A 19,119-nucleotide genomic window follows, 5' to 3' on the forward strand; every position below is an offset into this window, starting at 1 on the left:
CTTCAACTATACCTTATTTCATATCATTAGTTGCTAGTAATGATTATTAAAATACAAAAAATACAACAGCCATTCTATATAGAAAAAAATTTATCACTTTACCATATTCTATTGATATTATGACTTCAAAAATATAGAAGAAAGATAATTTTTACTATTAATAATAATAATAAAAGAATAATTGCTAACAATTATCAAATACTACTTATCAGTCACTGTTCTGAGCTACTTACACATTTTTTCCCCCTTACAACCACTGTATAACAAAGGTTCTGCCAGTATCATCATTTTAAAGATGAGAAATCTGAGAAACAGAGAAATTACGTGACTTGCCCAAACTTACACAGCGAGTAAGTGGCAGCCTCAGAGCAGGAACCAGAGAGCCCAGCTTGCACCTATGTTTCTACCACTCGACTGCGCTCCTCAGAAATTAAAGCAAAGTCACCTTCTGCTTGGAAAATCCCTACCGCCCAGCTTTCCAGAGGCCCCTCCCTTGAAAATGAAACTTGGTCTATAGGGTTTCTTGCAGAGGTGAGAAGACACGTTGCCCTGAGGAGAAAAAAGATGTCATAAGCAGATGTTTCAGCCAGGAGAGTGGGAAGGCTAAGAGAAACAGAGGTAGAAGAAGACAGGAGTGTGATGAATCCTCCAAGCAGGGGTTGATACTCTCCTCGGGAGCAGGTTGAGAGCGTATTTGGTGGCAGGCTTAGTGTTGCCCCCTATATCCCCACCCACCTTGGGATCATGGATAAATACCAACAGGACGGGAAGCCACAATCAAGAGGCAGCCAAATGTGACTGAAAAACAAAGCTGAGAATTAGTTAAGTGGAGAGGATTGCGTTAACACACCCAAGCTTCCTCTTTGGAAGGAATCCAGAAGTTTCTGTCAAAGTCCATATGGAGTATAGAAGATGGCTGAAGAGAGAGCCAGAGGCTTGCATGGGTGAGGTGATGGAAAGAAAGCTGAACCCAATACAGATACCTTAACAGCATGACCTGGTAAGGTAGATGGAGGATCTACAGCATCTATCTTTCAAAAGACCCTCCATTCTAAAGAAAATATCACTTAACAAGGATGTTCCAGCATATGTGGCACTAAATGTTACCTCTATCACAAAATGAATTTACAATAAAATTAACAATTTTTAATAAAATTATAAAACAATGTAACCACAATTATAAAATGTGCATTAATAAAAAGTAGTCACACATCCTGAATACTTTTTTAGTCCACAAATTACATTTCTATAAAGTGAACTATACTAACAGTAGCACTAGACAGAGCTTAATGTCCCATTAAAAAATGTTAACAATATCAGGTTAGGGTTCCACAAAATCCTCTCTAATAAAATGGTAATATGCAAATTAACCATCACTCCGCTACATAAGCCACACCCACCAGCCAATCAGGGCGAGTATGCAAATTAACCCCAATCCAAGATGGCTACAGCCACAGAGAGCAAGGTTTCCCAGGTAACAGAGGAAGCCAAGCTTTCCATAGCCGTTGCAGGCCTAAGCCTCCACTCAAGCTACAAAGTTTCAATTATAGAAGGTAAACAAATGGCGGCAGAATGGAGCTTGAGAGAGCAGGCCAGGGTTGCCGGCGGCAACAGGGGAAGCAAAGCTTTCCGCACACCTTGGCCGGGCTCACCCACTTAAGGCTACCAAGTTTCAATTGTAGAAGGTGAATTAACTGCCACAGAAATGGCTGCCAGAGCCCCAGGCTTGGCTCCGCTCCAGGCTACAAAGTTTCAATTGTAGAAGGAAAATAAATTCCAGATACCAGGGTCTCCCCTTGAGTTGCCAGGGGGTGTGGCCGGCCTGCAAACCACCACAGGCCCCTCGCTCAGGCCGCCCCACGCCCCAAGGGAACCCCACCCTGATCAGGGACACCTTTCAGGGCAAACCAGCTGGCCCCCACCCGTGCACCAGGCCTCTATCCTATCTAATAAAAGAGTACTATGCAGATTGATCATCACTGCAACACACAATATAGCTGCCCCCATGTGGTCAAAGATCCTGCCCCCATGTGGTCACAAGATGGCCACCACAAGATGGCCAGCAGGAGAGGGCAGTTGGGAGGCACCTGGCCTGCAAGGGAGGGCAGTTGTGAGGCACCAGGCTTGCAAGGGAGGGCAGTTGAGAGGGACCAGGCTTGCAAGGGAGGGCAGTTGGAGGTGATCAACCCTGCAGGAGAGGGCAGTTAGGGGTGATCAGGCTGGCAGAGGAGGGAAGTTGGGGGCAAACAGGCTGGCAGGGGAGCAGTTAAGCATCAACCAGGCTGGCAGCGGAGTGGTTAGGGGGTGATCAGGCTGGCAGGCAGAAGTGGTTAGGGGCAATCAGGAAGGCAGGCAGGCAAGCAGTTGGGAGCCAGCAGTCCTGGATTGTGAGAGGGATGTCCGACTGCCCGTTTAGGCCCGATCCCACCAGGGCAGTTGGACATCCCTCCAGGAGTCCCAGATTGGAGAGGGTACAGGCTGGGCTGAGGGACAACCCCCCGCCGTGCACGAATTTCGTGCACCGGGCTTCTAGTATTTAGATAACCTATTGCATCTTAAAATTGAGGATTAAGTAAATAACCTTACTAATGGTAGATGGTGATAGTGGGGTTCATGCTTTTATGTGTAAGTGACTAATCCTTATACTCTATTCACAATTTTCTAAATATTATGTAGAGACAAAATATGCACACCTCACTCGGGGGCATTGTGTTGAGTGGGTGAGTTGGGCAGAGTGGGACAGGTGCTTGTGGCTGCAGAGAGCAGACTGGTGATTGCCAGAGGCAGGGGGTAGGGCAAAGAGGTGGGTGAGGGGGTCAAAAGGTAAAAATAAAATAAATAAATTAAAAACAAATAAAAATAAAAAAAGATATCACAAAACTCATGCACAAAAAGTCCTTAATTTTTATATTACATACCTTTCTAACAAGTTTAGTTAGCTGGTTTCTTAACCCATCATAAGTTACTAGCTAAAATGACGGCTGGCCCTACAGCATGCTAGGGCCTGGCAATATGTACCCACCAGGGCCCAAAGCAGTTAACTAAGTGTGATTCTCCCATATCACAATTTTCATCCGTCCTCAATCACAGTGGCATCGCATTTCAAACTTTGTACATGAGGTCATTGGTTAATTAGGAGCACTCCATAGAAAAGAAACTTTAAGCCAGCCTTTCGGGACAGCAAGTATTATCTAAAGCAAAGGCTATTGATCTGTCTTGAGCCACGTCAATGACGCACAGTAGTTTTTTTAATATGTTCCAATAAAACTTTATTTATAAAAAACAAATGGTACGCCAGATTTGGTACATGAGCTCTAGTTTTCTGAATTCCACTTTAGAAGGTCAAAAGGCATTCTTCTTATCGTTCACATTTTGAGATTTCCCAATGAACTGTATTGATTGTTCTTTTTTTTCCCCCTATTGATTATGCTTGAATACCTGGTGAACCTTTCAATCCTGAGACTCATGTCTTTTAGATCTGATAAATTCGATAGTGCTATTAAAAATATATGTTCTGCCTCCGTTTTCTGGGAGTCCCATTAGTTATCCAATAGCTGTTGGATGTCTCAAATTTCTTCACAGTAGTTTTTGGGCCTATTAACTTCAATGATATGTCACTTCAAGCATTTTATTCTGTCTCCTGCTGATTATTCTCAACCTGTCACATTCTTTCTTGAATCTGAGTCCAAACCACCATATAATTTCACTTGGACTACTTCCTAATGCCCTCTTCACTTTCCAAGAACCCCCTTCCCAAGTTTGTTCTTCTTGGACTAGAGATCCTGGTAAAACATAGATTGTATCATGTCTCTCCACTGCTTAAAATCCTCTAGAAGTTTCTTGTTGACCTTAGGATTCAGTCCAAAATAATACCTGGAATAACCTTTAAAGCAATACATGTTCTAGTTCCTGTCTACTTCTCCAAACTCATTAAACTCCTCCGCCTTTCTCTCTTCCCTGACCTTTCAAAATAAAAAATAAACAAAACAAACAAAAATATGTGATAAAATATACACTGCTACATGACAAAAAATAAACACATCTCACATTATCTCACATTATAACTAAAAAATCCGAAGATTTTCAAAAATTAGTATTTGATTTAACTCCACCCTTCCTCCCTATAAGTGAATAAATAGAGTTCTAAAAAGCAAAAAAACAAACTTGTTTCTTAATCTTGCTGACTGGACAAAGCAAACCCATTTTTTAAAGGTAAGTGACATACTGAGAAGGAAGAAAATAGGGTGTGAATTGAACCATAGGTGCTCCAACACAGGGTAGAGAGATATATGCTTTAATAAGGTAAGTCAGTTTTCTGATTCATGTCAGACTTGCTGTGTTCACATTCTTTCATTTTAAATTGTTCCATAGAAAAAATGTGCCATCATCTGAATAGATGATAATAATAGTTATTGCTTATTAAGTGCCTACTACAATCCAAAGGCCATGTATAACAGGTTAAAGGCTTAGCTCATGTGCTGTTTATAGAACCTCATATCTGACAAATGATAAAACTGAGAGCAATGTTACTAAGTGGCAGATAGGACTTCAAATTCTAGTGAGCCGATCTCCAAACACTGTACCAACTGTGCCCTAAAAATGCATTTGACAAAAGTCAGCACCTGTTCTTTTAAAAAAAATAATAATAAATTCTTAATCAAAGGAATAGAATAATAATTTCTTAAGATAATAAAAATCTCTTTTAATCTAATACCAACTTCAAGCTTACTAGCAAATCACAATAGGTATTCCCATTGTATTCAGGAATCAGAATAAGATACCCTGGTGATATTATTTGGCATTTTTCTGGAATTTCTGATTAACACAAATAATGGCAGAAAAATAGAAACTATACTTATAATTATTCAAAATAATAAAACCACTACTAGTATATTCTTCTATAATTATTTAATTAACAAAACTAAGCAAATTACATGAGGCATCATAAGAACTAAAATAGCAAGTTCTATGGGAGGTTTAGAACAATAAATTATAAATAAAGATTAAATAACCAAAAATTTTCATATTCATCATTCTATATCTTAGCAATATGTAGAAAAATTATTTAGCCCATATTAATGACAAAATTATATCATTCTTAGGAATGAATATGATAAGGAATGTACTGAATTTACATAAAAGTCAATGAAATCAGACAATTAAATAATTTGAGAAGTATACTTTATTCCTGGATGGGAATACTATATACTACAGAGCTATTCTTTTTCCAAACTAGAGGCCCGGTGCACGAAATTCATGCACTGGGGAGGGTGTCCCTCAGCCCAGCATGCACCCTCTCCAATATGGGACCCCTCAGGGGATGTCCAACTGCAGGTTTAGGCCCGATCCCTGTGGAATCGGGCCTAAACCTGCAGTTGGACATCCCTCTCACAATCCGGGACCGCTGGCTCCTAACCGCTCACCTGCCTGCCTTATTGCCCCCTAACTGCTCCCTTGCTGGCCTGATTGACACTTAACTGCTCCTCTGCGGGCCTAATTGCCCACAAATACCCTCCCCTGCTGGCCTGATCATCTCCAAGGCTTTTATTAGTATAGATATGACCCTGCACAGAAAATTTTACTAACCCTGCTTTACAATAAGGGCTTGACAATTGAATCATTAGGACCAGACACCAAGATTTCCTTTCTTTGAATAGTGGAGGGAACAATTATCTTCTCTTTAAGTTGCCCGGAAATTAAAATGAGATAATGACTTAGAAAAGTATAAAAGTATAAAAGCACCATATAAAGACAACTCTTTAAAATGAAAAACACTATTTTTATTCTCCCCTTCCTTCCTTTACAGCTTTTATTTAAACTTTGAAATTTATAAAAATTTCACTCCAATTTTCATTTCTTTACATTCAATATTATTTTGTATTTGTTTCAGGTTTTATATTAGTTACAGAATAGTGGTTAGACAATCATATACTTTACAAAGTGTTCCCTGATATTTCTAGTACCCACCTGGCATCATACCATCATTACAACACTATTGACTATATTCCCTATTTAAGTGACAATGGGTTTACAGGTTCCTTTCAGTCTTTCTTTTGTGTTGCTCATCCTTTTCTTTCTCAATTCTTCCCTCATTTTCTTTATATAGTATCTCAATTGGCCATCAAAGCTCAGTGAAGGCACTGGGACATGCTTCATCCATTTTACAAACCAGGAAACTGAGGCCAATTCCAGTTGGCTGTGGAACTTGACTCAGCACACAGGAAGCCCTCAGAGCCATGCTCTTTGTGCTTCCTAAGGGGCAGCCTCCCAGCAAACAGAACAAACCTTCCAGTCAGGCTTCCGAGCCTCTTTCTCGAGCACCTCTTCATTGTGGATGCTCCACATTCTTTCCTCTCCCCGTCCCCTGCCCCCCATTCTTTACTGCCCCTGATTCTCCGGAGCAGGTGGAAGGCTTCCCATTCACTGCCTAGGCATGCTCTGCCATGGGGCAGGGCGTCGTGGTCTTGCTTTTGGGTCAAGGCAGGAGCAGGAGTCACTGCCTCTGAAGTGTGAAGGCTGCCTGAGCGAGGCCCATTAGCACTGGGAGCTTCTCTGAATCACATCAGTCAGTCCAGTACCCTGCAGTGCAGCCCTCCACTGAGGTGGCACCACCCCTCAACCCCGGCCTCAGGAGTGAGGGTCCTTGTCCCTCTGCCCGGTAGTCCTTCCATGCCCCTTGATCCCTGGCTGGGCCCACCCACGTCTTGGGGCCACTGCAGAACCTCTGTCTCTCTGCAGATGAGGCAGATCCCCTTGGTCTCGTGAAGCTATGAATCTGTGGCCAGAGGCCAGGTCTGGGTCTCAGCAACCCCATGCCTGCAATGTTCCCAGGGACCCCCGGGAGCGGCTAGGCAGTCGGGCCTCGCCTCCCTGGGGCGGCGATGCTCCCAAAGCCCCATGGGAGTGGCTAGGCGGGTCCGGCCTCGCATCCCTGGGGCGGCGATGAACCCAGACCCCCCTGTGCCGTCTGGCGCTGCCCACCCCACCGCCTCCCTGGCCATGGACTGGTACCTTGTGGGAGGTTTCTGGTGCTGCCTGCAGGGCCTCCTCCACTCCTGATGGACCTGTACCCCCAGAAGCAGGCCATGGTGCTGCCCGCCCTGCCTTCGTATGCAAATTAACCGCCACCTTTGGTGGGTTAATTTGCATACTCACTCACTCTGATTGGCTGTGAGCATAGCGAAGGTAGGGTCAATTTACATATTTGTCTATTATTAGGTAAGATTATCTCAGAAGAAATAAGTGAACTTGACATAAAAGTGGATATAGAAAGATAAATTGACACTATGATCTTAAAGTTGATGGGGGAAAATCCACTGGCGAAAATAATTTTGAGATAGAGAAGTAATAAATAGGAACTAGACCTAGTAGATGTTAAAATTTACCACAAATAAAAATAAATTTTTCACTGAAGTATGAATAGATGACTTAATGAAACACTGAATCATGACATAGCAGGTAAGGGAACATTATTTAACAAAGATTCTGAGAAGCCATTGGTTAGCTATTTAGGCGAAGAAGAATATTCTCATCTCACATCATATGACAAATTCCAGCTTAAAAAAAAAAAAAGGCATTCTAGCCCTGCCAGATTGCTCAGTGGTTAGAGCATCAGCCCTCAGTCTTGACCAGTTTCGATTCCTGGTCAAGGACCCTCCAGCAAGGGGGAGAGATCAACCAAAGGACTTATATGCATGCATATAAGCGTAACCAATGGACACAGTGCCCCCCCCTCCCCCCGCTCATGCCCTCACCCCCTGGTGTCTGTGTCCATTGGTTATGCTTATATGTTGTTTATGCCAACCAAAGATTTTTTTTTATGTGTCAGATTTATCTTTTTTCTCTTTTAGATGTTGAAATTGAAACATTTTAGCTTCTTTTGGGTTTTCTAAGTATTAAGTCATCAAATAATAGTTTTACTTTCACCTTTCTAAGTGTTATCCTCACGTTCCTTTCTCGTGTCTAGCTTTGCTGACTAATAACTCAGGCAGAACGTCACTAATGGTGAGGACTATGCACCCTTATTTCATTTGTGTACTTATAGCAGACACAGCAGAAAGCCTATAGCATTTTGACATTATTTATAAGGCTGTGTCCGGGCTCAGATGTTTGTGTATGTGTAAGTTATTGCATAAATAGTCTGCTGATTGTCATGGTCATGCTATGTTTAACTCTTACTTTATTGAGTCATCCTTTTTTTTAACATCCAGAATGACTTGAATTTTGGCAATGACTATTCAGCATCTATAGAGATTAACATATGCTTTTTATCCCTTAGATCAATGAATATGATGAATTACTCCAATAGAAATCATAGTATTTCATTCCTAGAATGAACCCTACTTTATCCTGACATTTTACTTCTTTAATGATTGCTGGGTTCCTCAATGGTAGCAATACCTAGTATGTGTTAATCCCTAAGACTGTCAGTACATTTCCTGAGTTTGGGGAATTCTTAATTAAAATTCTAGGAAATAGAGCAATTTCAAGGAAGAATATGAAGTTAGAGGATAAGTTTTTACTTTGTAGGTAATTATAGGAAAAAAGCATGTTCTTCATACTTTTCCTTTCAATTTACTTATTATTTTCTGATGCCAGAAATGATTGCCCAAGACAGGAATTTATCTTTTCCTCCTAAGATTCTTGTAAAGAGTTTCAGTTTTCATAAACCCTTTATTTCATATTTTTTCCTGATGTATACACATGCTCCAGGATTTTTTCTGAAGGAGCTAAAATTACTGAAAGTAAAAATAAAATAAACATGTGTGTTCACTTTATCAAGAAAGAGTCAGTTTCTTTGGTTTCCATGTCTGTAACTTTATTTTGTTTAGTTCTTGAGGCTGAACTTCAATTTACATTATTCCAAAATATTTTTTAAAAGTTTCAATATGCCATTCAAAAAACCTAATCTACATTATTCTCTACTTTCTTGACAGTGGTAAAGACACTCAGAAATTGAGTAGTTGAATTGTATTCATTACTTAATTTTAAGCTCTCCAGTTCCTTTCAAATTAACCTAAATAATAACAGAAAATGAGATGTAGAATGTCTTCATCTAACATGCCAAGGGTGGACAAACTATGACCCACAGGCCAAACCTGTCACGTTTTGTAAATAAGATTTTGTTGGAAGAAAGCCACGCCCATCCTGTCTATGACTGCCAAACAACAATAAGGCCGAATTGAGCAGTTATGACTAAGATCATTTGGCTTACAAAGCCTATCATATTTAGCACCTGGCTCTTTTCAGAAAAAAATATATATTGCCTACCTCTGATATATGCAATGTTCTCTGTCCTCAGAAAATGCCTTAAATATTCTATGACAAATGGCACTTTCCTTTTTAGCCAAGAAACTCATTTAAAAATTTCTGAGTATGTACAGGGGCCCAAAAAATGTATGCACACTTCAACAGCTGATAGCTCAATTTTGAAAGTGAAATATATTTAAATAAACACTACCTTTATAAATATTAAAAGTGTATATATGCATTGTTTGGGACACCCTATATATAACTTCACCTGGTTTGCCACATCTTCATTATTATTCATTAAATACTTACATTAAAAAAATCTATACTGCCTGATATAATTCTTAAAACCTTACTTACATGACTTCCTGTTGGCTGGCTATATGCTAACATTGACTTCTCTGCGTCCTGTGATATTACCAGCATGGCACATGATAGGACACTGCTTCAAAGAACCAGATGGCCATATGTGGAAATGAATTCTGTAGAAGTCAAGGAGAGAGGTAAAATGATTTAAAATTATATATTGAACTAGAGGCCCGGCGCACGAAATCGTGCGCAGGTACAGTCCTTAGGCCTAGTCTGCAATCAGGGCCGTCTTCCCTGGCTGCTGGCAGCCAACCACCCCCTGCCATCACCCACCCTGGTTCCCCGTTCGCCATCCAGCAATAGGAGCCTGACAGCCAGGGAAGGACTGAGAGGTTGGCTGTTCCCACCCGCTCATTGGCTCCACCCGCTCGCCGGCCCCACCCCTGCCGTCCTGTGTGTGTGTGGTGACCGGCGGGGCAGGGGCCTTGGCCTGGCACTGCCTGCATCCCTCACAACCCACCCCGGTTCCCTGTTCGCCACTGGTGGTGATCGGAGCCTGCGGGCTGGGGGGAGGGACCAAGAGGTTGGCCCATTCTGCCTGCTCGCCAGTCCTGCCCCCCACCGCCACCCACCCCAGGTCCTCATTTGCCATCAGCGATCAGAGCCTGCTGGCCGGGGAAAGGGACCGAGAGGTGGTCAGTGCACCTCGTAGTGACTGGTCAAGCGGTCGTTCTGCCGTTATGGTCACTGGGCTTTTATTATATAGGATGATTCTCCCATCCTCACATTTAGTTACCTCCACACAGATCAGGCTAGAAAAAACAGGAAGACTCATATGGAGAAAGCTTCAGAAGTCAATGGGAATTTTGGGGGGTTAATTTTTCCTATAACTTAACTCAAATCCATGTTGACTATTTCATTTGGAAGACAAATAATCATACATTATTTAAAAGAAACTATATTAAGTTTTTTAACTATACTTCATATAGTTCTCTAGTAAAATGCTTTTTATTTTCTCACACACAAAAAAAACAAAAATCCCACAAAACAAATGTGATGTCAAATGTGTTTGTGGACTCGATGTCGTTACTGACCATCTCTAAGGAAGATGCTGAAAATAAGTTGTCAACATTTATTCTAAGAGTGAAGTGACAAAGTCTCCCTGCAGACACTCACTAGTAAAATACATCATGTTTTCAAGGAATATGTCATTTTGAAGGAGTTTAAATATGCCAACAGATTATACCATTAGGAAACCATAAAATAGTATATTTCCTACTTAAAAGGTAGTGTAACTTAATTACAGCATTTAAAAGAGTTAAGCATTATAAATTCTATTTTATAAAATAAATCAAGAAACACTTTAACCAAAGTTCAGAATGGTTCATGATATAAAGAATATCTATATTAATAATAAAATTTTATGTATGATCTTATTTTGGACTGTTACTGATATAAAGGTTTATATAATTTTAAGTCCAAAAGTTTAGACTTTCAATATATATGTTTGCATACTGGTACTTTCCTGCGTTATTTATTGAAAAATATTTACTCAAAACTGTATATAAGGACCTATACTAGATGCTCTAATAACTGGTTTTAATACTTAAGGAACTCACCAACCTGTGTGGGGAGGAAAACTTCAAACAACTAAATAAAGCTGTTAGTGTTCCAATAGAAGAGTGAAGAAAGCCCCATGTAAAAATAGAGTGAGGCAATTAATTCTATAGAGATGAGGAAGATAAGGAACTTGGAAAGAATTCAGTGAGTATGTAGCCTTTAAGTAGTGTTTCTTGTGGAGGCTCAGAATTCAAGAGGGTGGGTGAGGAATGATATTTTAATAGAATTTTAAATGTAGCTTTACATTTTCCCTGGAACTGATAACTAAAACCCAATGTTGGGAATAAAGAAGCATTAGGATGACCCACAGTCTAAAGGAGTTTCATAGCTAGGTCAGATACCTGCTCCAGGACTAACTCAGAGGTAGGCAAACCCTTAATATGTCTATGACTTACAAATCACTAACTCCACTTCAAGACCCCAACCCCTGTCCATATACAGGAGACTAAAATACCAGTCAGGAAAAGACAAAGATTGAAATCACAAGCCGAGGGCAGGATGAAAATTGCTATGTGGATATACACAGATAGATTATGTTTTGGGCTGAATTTATGTCTCCCCCAAATTCTCACATTGAAACCCTACCCTCCAATGTTACGGTATTCGGAGGTGGGGCTTTTGGGAGGAAATCAGGTTAAGTGAATGCATAAAGGTTGGGCCCTCATAATAAAATTAGTGCCTTTATAAAAAGAGACACTAGAGAGCTTGCTTCCTCTCTCCTCCCCAACACGTGAGGACATAGTGAGAAGGCAGCCGTCTGCAATCCAGGAAAAGAGTCCTCATCAGAGAACTGAATCAGCCAGCATCTTGATCTTGGATTTCCCAGCCTCCAGAAGTCCAGGTATGGTATTTTTATGGCAGCCAGAGATGATTAATACAGACTGGCATTTTATCCCTTGGCTGGATATCATATCAGCTAATGGTATTATTGATTTGCTCTTAAACTTACCTGGCAAAAGAAAAAAATAATGGAGAAAAGTATCAGATTTTATTTCCAGTGTTTGATCCAGCAAAGCTGTGATCAAGCCTGGCCTCCAATAATCAGATAATCAGAACTATTGAGCTGTACCACCAGGGGAAGTTAAGCCTGATCACCCACAGAAGGCCAGTGGGGAGGCCACTATATGTAGTGTGGAAGAACTCACACACATATCCTATAAGAGAGCCCAACTTTAGAACCTTCTCATACAGAAAGTACCAAAGATTAGTTACTATTAGCCAGGAAAGAAGCAACAACCAACAGAGGGTGGCCTAGTTAAGAAGGAGACATCTGGACCTTTGGTCCTATGCCAACCTCTCAGTCTCTAACTTCCAACAATTAGAACTAGAAAGAGAAAGCTAGAAGGCACCCCTCCCCCTCCCTACTAGTCCCACAGTTATAACTTGAACTGGAGGTACATATGGAGATGAGGTTGGGATTTTAAATAGACTAGGCAAATCCCCCTCCCCTACTAGTCCCACAGTTATAACTAGAACTGGAGATACATATGGAGATGAGGTTGGGATTTTAAATAGACTAGGCAAATAATTGGAAGTGACCAGAACACTACAGGACTGACACTTCTCAAATGAATAATGTAAATGGATTATGAGGAGAGTAGTTCCAGCAACATTTCAGAGTTGGCATCAATAAGTCTATTTTGCAGTAAAAAAAAGAATAGTCTATGTTTGTTAAGAAAATACCCTATTTAATAAAAGACTAATATGCTAAGTGTCCAGTCAACTGGTCAGCCATTCAACCAATCAAAGTGTAATATGCTAATGATATGCGAAGTCACTCAACTGCTCACTATGACGTGCACTGACCACCAGGGGGCAGACAGTCGACCGGTTGACCAGTTGCTATGATGTGCACTGACCACAGCCGGGCAGACGCTCCAACTGGTAGGTTAGCTTGCTTCTGGGGTCCAGCCGATCAGGACTAAGTGAGATGGGCCAAACACGCCCTGGAGCCCTTCCACAGTCCCTCCCCAGATGGCCAACCTCCCGCATCCCTCCCCTGCCCCAGTCGTGCACCAGTGGGATCCCTCGGCCTGGCCTGTGCCCTCTCCCAATCCGGGACCCCTCAGGAGATGTCAGAGAGCCGGTTTCAGCCTGATCCCACAGGCCAGGCCAAGGGACCCCACTGGTACATGAATTCGTGCACTGGGCCTCTAGTTAAAAATAAAGGCAAAACTGCAAAGAATTAGAAAGGAGAGCTATAATTTTTTGTGCTATTACCTATGAAGAAATTCTGGGGAAAAAATGTGTAACATATTCTTCAGAGTTACTGAGATAATGAGCTCCTTGAAGACAGGAACCATAGCTTAGTAATTTAGAATGCTCAAAACCTAGTACAGTGCCTGAACCAGAGGAGGCAGTCACTAATTAATTTTTAAATTAAATCTTCCATATGGCAACAGATTTGACAGTCTTTTCTTGGGTAACTCTAGAAATGGAGAAAGAATAGCATATTCTATTAATGTATTTTCCTGGCTTGGTTTTCCCATTAGCTTGTAGTCTGCAACATACAAAAAGTATCCAGAGTTGTGCTGTCCAATTTAGTAGCCACTAGCCACATATGGCTACTTAAATATAATCATAAGTTAATTAAAATAAAATGAAACTGGAAATTCACTTCCTCAGTTGAGCTAGCCACATTTCAAGTACTCGTGTGGTTATTGGCTACCATGCTGCACACAGCAGATTCAAAACATTTTTTTAAAATGTTTTTATTGATTTTTAGAGAGAGAGGAAGGGAGTAGGAGAGATAGAAACGTCAATGAGAAACAATAACATCGATTGGTTGCTCCTGCACGCCCCCTGCTGAGGATCAAGCCCACAATCCTCACATGTGCCATGACCAGGAATCGAACTGGTGACCTGCTGGTGTGTGCATTGATGCTCAACCCCTGAGCCACACCTGCCAGACACAGAATATTTTCATCACTGCAGAAGTTTCTGTTGTACAACTGTGATCTAGCTATAGCACGACTTTGGTTTCAAACAGACTTGGATTTGAATTCTGACATAGCCACTTACTAACTTTAAGGTTTAGGGAAAGTTAATGAATCTCTTAGAGCCTCAGTTTCTCCCTCTGCAGAATGGGGACAATATGAGTACCCACCTCACTGGTCATTGTAAGGTTAAAGTGAGCTCATTCATGCAAACTACATAGAACAGGCCTTGACATAGAGTGAACACTCAAAAGTCTCACCTCCTATTAGTGATTATCACTCTGTGAAGATAACACCTCCCCATGAGCCAGTCATCGGATCCCTCACATCAGGCTGTTCCACCCTCCCATAGGACTGGCAAGAAGAAAATGGCCATTAACACCCTTACCACCTAGTTCAGTGTTATTAAAGTGCCACTTTACAGTGAATAAAACTTGCACTAATTTCTTCTTCAGGGAAGCCTTGCTATGACAAAATGTTGGCAAATTAAACGTGCGTTAGTGATGTGATTGACTTACGCCCCGGTGCCAGCTTTTTCTTGAAATGAACATTTGGCAAGACATACCCCTTGATGTCATTTTAAAATTCTCACAGAGAAAAAGGCTGTCAAACGGTCATGGAAAGGCACAGCTAGTACAGCAGAATTGAAGTGGAAGAAGACAGCCAGGTAGGTCAAGGTCAGGTTTTTACTGCTGGTAATGTGGAGCTAAGATTCGAAGAACATGAAAATCATGGTGAGGAAAGAGAGATAAGTGGACAAAGAAACAATACCAAGAGAAAGGAAAGAGAAAGAAAGGAGAGAAGCCTTGTCGTTTTAGCCCTTCAGAAAGAAAGATTTTCCTTTTATCCCTTGTTAACTTGTGGCTTCCAACAACAGAAAACTAGAGGTCTAAATCTAGTGGCCAGTTTTTACCTCTTTGGTCCTACTATGCAACATCTTCATATAATAGGAATGCTACATATATATATGTATAAAATATTATATATACAGGGTTTCTCCCAAAAATGTATACACACCTTAACAGCTGATAGCTCATTTTTAAAAATGAAATGTATTTTAATAAACACTGCCTTTATCATTATTCAAAGCATGTGTATACTTTTTTTGGACACCCTATATTTATAAAGCTATTTTGATACCTTTCTGGTCCTTCAAATATTTCTAGTTAAAGATAAATGAGCCAACCAATAAAAAGCTCCCAAGTATATGTTTAAAAAGAATTTTCTTCTTTTGAATTGTTCGGGTATTTATATAAAAAGATTCATATAAAAATTATTCTTCAACATAAAAATCAGCCAATCATTACCAAACAATTTCCCAGTATGCCACTATAGATAATTGTTTAACTATTAAAGTGTATGTTATGATTTATAACAGCCATAATGGCACCCATCTCTATATGATTGCTTGCTGCTGCCACGGAAGACATACCTCATCTGTTGCAGCACTCGATGCCATATGACAACTTGGAATGATGCACATTTCTTATTACCTGCTGATAATAACCTATCAGTGAAAGCAACAGCTTAATTACACCATACATCTCCCGCTGGATTCTAACATTTCTATTGCTTCTCACCCATCCCTTATAGAAGCAAAGAGGTACCATTGCCCAATCCTCAGAAATAACACTTGCAATTAAGTTAAAAAGTCTAAGGCAAAGCTGATCCTTTATTAAACGTAGATGCACTTTAGACCACATAATCCCTCAGTCCCCTGTCTCCAGACAGTTTCACTAGAGCTGGTTGTCACTCTGCCAGGGTTTAATTATTCCTACCGACGAGGCCTCTAGTGTCTCCCACTCCAAATACTTGGCTTTTTTATAAAATGTACCTTGAACTTTGGATCTCTGAATCAACACAGTGCCCACAAATTTGCAGTAGAAGTCCCATAGGTCTTGTTTCTAAAGCATTGCTTGACAGGCTGCTTGTGACAAGTAAACTAAACTTCCCCAGTCTATATAGCAAAGCAACAGTGCTTATACAACTGCTAAGGGGCAGACTCTTTCTATTAGTGTAGTTTATTTGGCAACTGGTCGAATGCTTGGACCCTTAAGTTGCAGTGTGGTTTGTATGGTTGCTAGCCTTCTTTTCCTTGGACTGGACAGCAGGACTTGTCTGCCTTTCATGGCATTGCAGGTTCTTTCTTCACCCCCCAGCGCTGTGTCTAATTACCTGGGACACTGCTATCAGAATGCCTGCCCCTACATTAGGAGACAGACAGTTTGAGTTCTTTACCTCCTCTTTCATGGGTCTCGTTAAATGTTCTTATTTAAATAGTAGTTCTTAAAACTACTACTATAAATAGATTACCATGTTTTTCTTCTTTCTATTCTTTGCTTTTCATGATCCTCGGCTTTTATGCAAAGAAAATGAGCTGACAGACATTTTCAAACACCCAATGTGCCTCATTCATTCTATAAGATTTCACATTTGTTACAGTCTTTAAGATTTTGACCCTTTCTACTGGGTGTTCTTTGGGTTTTTATTATTTTTTAGAAGGAGGTGTGGAGTGGTATAATGGCTAAAAGTGGGTGGCCACTTCTTGAACCAGGGCCATCCTTAAAATAACTGAGGGTGCACTATTAACATAAATTATCAAATTGCTAATAAGAAGATTTCTTGACAAACAGTGGAGTGAGAACAAAGGAAACTGGAAAGTCTTGTAGAATATATCATCTAGGTTAGAATACAAAATAGAAAATTATCTCCACTCAGTTATAGAACACTAGAGGCCTGATGCATGAAGATTCATGTAAGAATGGGCCTTCCTTCCCCTGGCTGCCATCACCACCTTGCTCTGTCCCCGAGCCACCTTTCCGCCTTCCCATGCTTCCCAGAGGCCTGAGCAGCTAGGGCAATGTGGGACGCCTGTGTATGCAAATTAACCCACCATCTTTGTTGGGTTAGTTTGCATACTCACTCCTGATTGGCTGGTGGGCGTCACAAAGGTACGGTCAATTTGCATCTTTCTCTTTTATTAGAATCACTGCTTTGGACTTGTGTAAACATGACAGAGGTGTTCACCATCCTGTCATTTACTAGACTCCATGCAGACTACCATCTTTCTAGTCTATGCATCATTAGCATGTTATAATTTCCAAAACCATAGTTCATGCAATATTGAGACTAAAGGCTCTTTGATGACAATGGGAACCTTCCAAATTTACAAAACCATGGGATGGACTGGAAGCCAGAAACTTGCCTGCTCCTGGTTTTGTCTTTAGATAGCTAAGTGGCCTTAGCAGGGTATCTTCATGTCTCTTAGCCTCAGTTTCTTTATCTTTAAAACTATAGGCCCAGTGCATGAAATTTGTGCATGGGGTGGGGGGGTCCCCTCAGCCCAGCCTGGACTCTCTCCAATCTGGGACCCCTCAGGGGGTGTCCGACTGCCGGTTTAGGCTCAATCCCAGGGAACAGGTCGAAACTGGCAGTTGGGCATCCCTCTCACAATCTGGGACCACTGGCTCCTAACTGCTCACCTGCCTGCCTGCCTGATCATTCCTAACTGCCCCCTGCTAGCCTGATCACCCCAAACCGCCTCTGCCTGTCAGCCTGATTGCCCCTAACTGCCCACTCTGCTAGCCTGGTCACCCCCAACTTGCCCCCCTCTGCCAGCCTTGTCTCCCCTAACTTCCCCCCTGCTAGCCTGGTTGCCCCATGCAGCCTGCTGGTTAGTTGTTTGGTCATCCCTCGCTAACCCCCCTTCTGGCCTGATCGCCCCACACAGCCTGCTGGTCAGTCGTTTGGTCATCCCTCGCTAACACCCCTGCTGGCTTTGTCACCCCATGCAGCCTGCTGTTCGGTTGTTACTGTGAGGGCGTCATGACCAATTTGCATATTACACTTTTATTAGTATAGATAAGGAGGCCAGATTGTTCTATGTCTGAAGTCCCTTCCAGTGCCTAGGTTCATCTGTGACAGTCACAGAGTGGTTAGCAGCATATGATCAAATTCATCTACCTTGTATTAAGCCTCAAAACCCTCAGATTTGACACCTGAGTTAATGCATCCAGTCTAATCATCCTAATTTTCCAGAAGAGAACCAAAGTGCAGAGAAACTAAATGTATTGTTGCAGTTTTACACAAAGAGGTAATATTGGGGTTGACCATGTGTCTTGGGTTCCCAGTTCAATTCTTCACTAGTAGCTCATTCAGTGAACAGAGAGCACAAGGCTTGCGTGATCCATTGTGCTGCCTCTCCATGTTAGCTTCAATTTCAAAAGAGTTCAACTTATCCCCAAAATCTAGGGTTACAATAGGCCAGGAAGAGGTTTCATAACCCCATATGTATTGACAATAACTGAAGGGCTGTAGATTTTGGCTTGTTTTAATTTTCTATCTTAGATGTAACTATCCTGCAACAACACTAGTACCACCGGCAAAATACTTCTATGATGCAATCTACTTCATCCCACTTATTTGCATACTGTTACTTTCTGGGTCAGAACAACTAAAGTAAACATGCCATCCACAACTGCTCTGAGATAGTTCTGCTTCCTCATAACTCATCACAGCGCAATTACCACCTTTCCACCTTGGATGAATGAGAAGATGGAAATCTCCTCACTGTGGCTAAGCTACTGCACTCTTGCTTTCACACTCAGATTTTTGGGATCTTTGCCCAGTGTGGGTTGATATATAGCATCATATATTTATATAGCTGAAAAACCAGCAAGGGCAACTGGCTCCTTCTTTGGAAATCTGCCCTGTAGGTTCCAGAGAAATAAGGTCATTTGTGGAATGCTCAGGAACTGATGCCACATCTGTGAAAATCCCATGGGAGGAGAAGGGAATTGTTTGGCAGCTCAGAGCTGGTCATAACCCAGAAGTGGAGAGGGAGATGGAGAGGAGGGTTCTAAATGACAGTATCTTGTTCTCACCCTCACTTTCCGCGAAAGGTAGGACCTGGGAGAAGCCTGTTTCACTGCATGTCTTAACCTTGACTGGTACTTGCAGTCTGGGCCTGGACTGTGGGGCACACAGAACTTATGCAGTTGGCAAC

General features: G+C 41.5%; 1 protein-coding gene across 1 annotated transcript in view; it reads right to left on the bottom strand.

Annotated features, from left to right (window-relative positions):
• The window catches only part of IL15 (interleukin 15), a 63,782-nt gene that overhangs the window by 33,947 nt on the left and 10,716 nt on the right, over nt 1–19,119 (bottom strand). The window contains exon 3 of the mRNA XM_079770367.1: nt 9,610–9,731. The gene's annotated coding sequence lies outside the window, so the exon portion shown is untranslated. The remainder of the gene's footprint in view (nt 1–9,609; nt 9,732–19,119) is intronic.

The sequence above is a fragment of the Cnephaeus nilssonii genome (assembly GCF_951640355.1).
Source record: "Cnephaeus nilssonii genome assembly, chromosome: 5".
In the NCBI taxonomy this organism is placed as follows: domain Eukaryota; kingdom Metazoa; phylum Chordata; class Mammalia; order Chiroptera; family Vespertilionidae; genus Cnephaeus; species Cnephaeus nilssonii.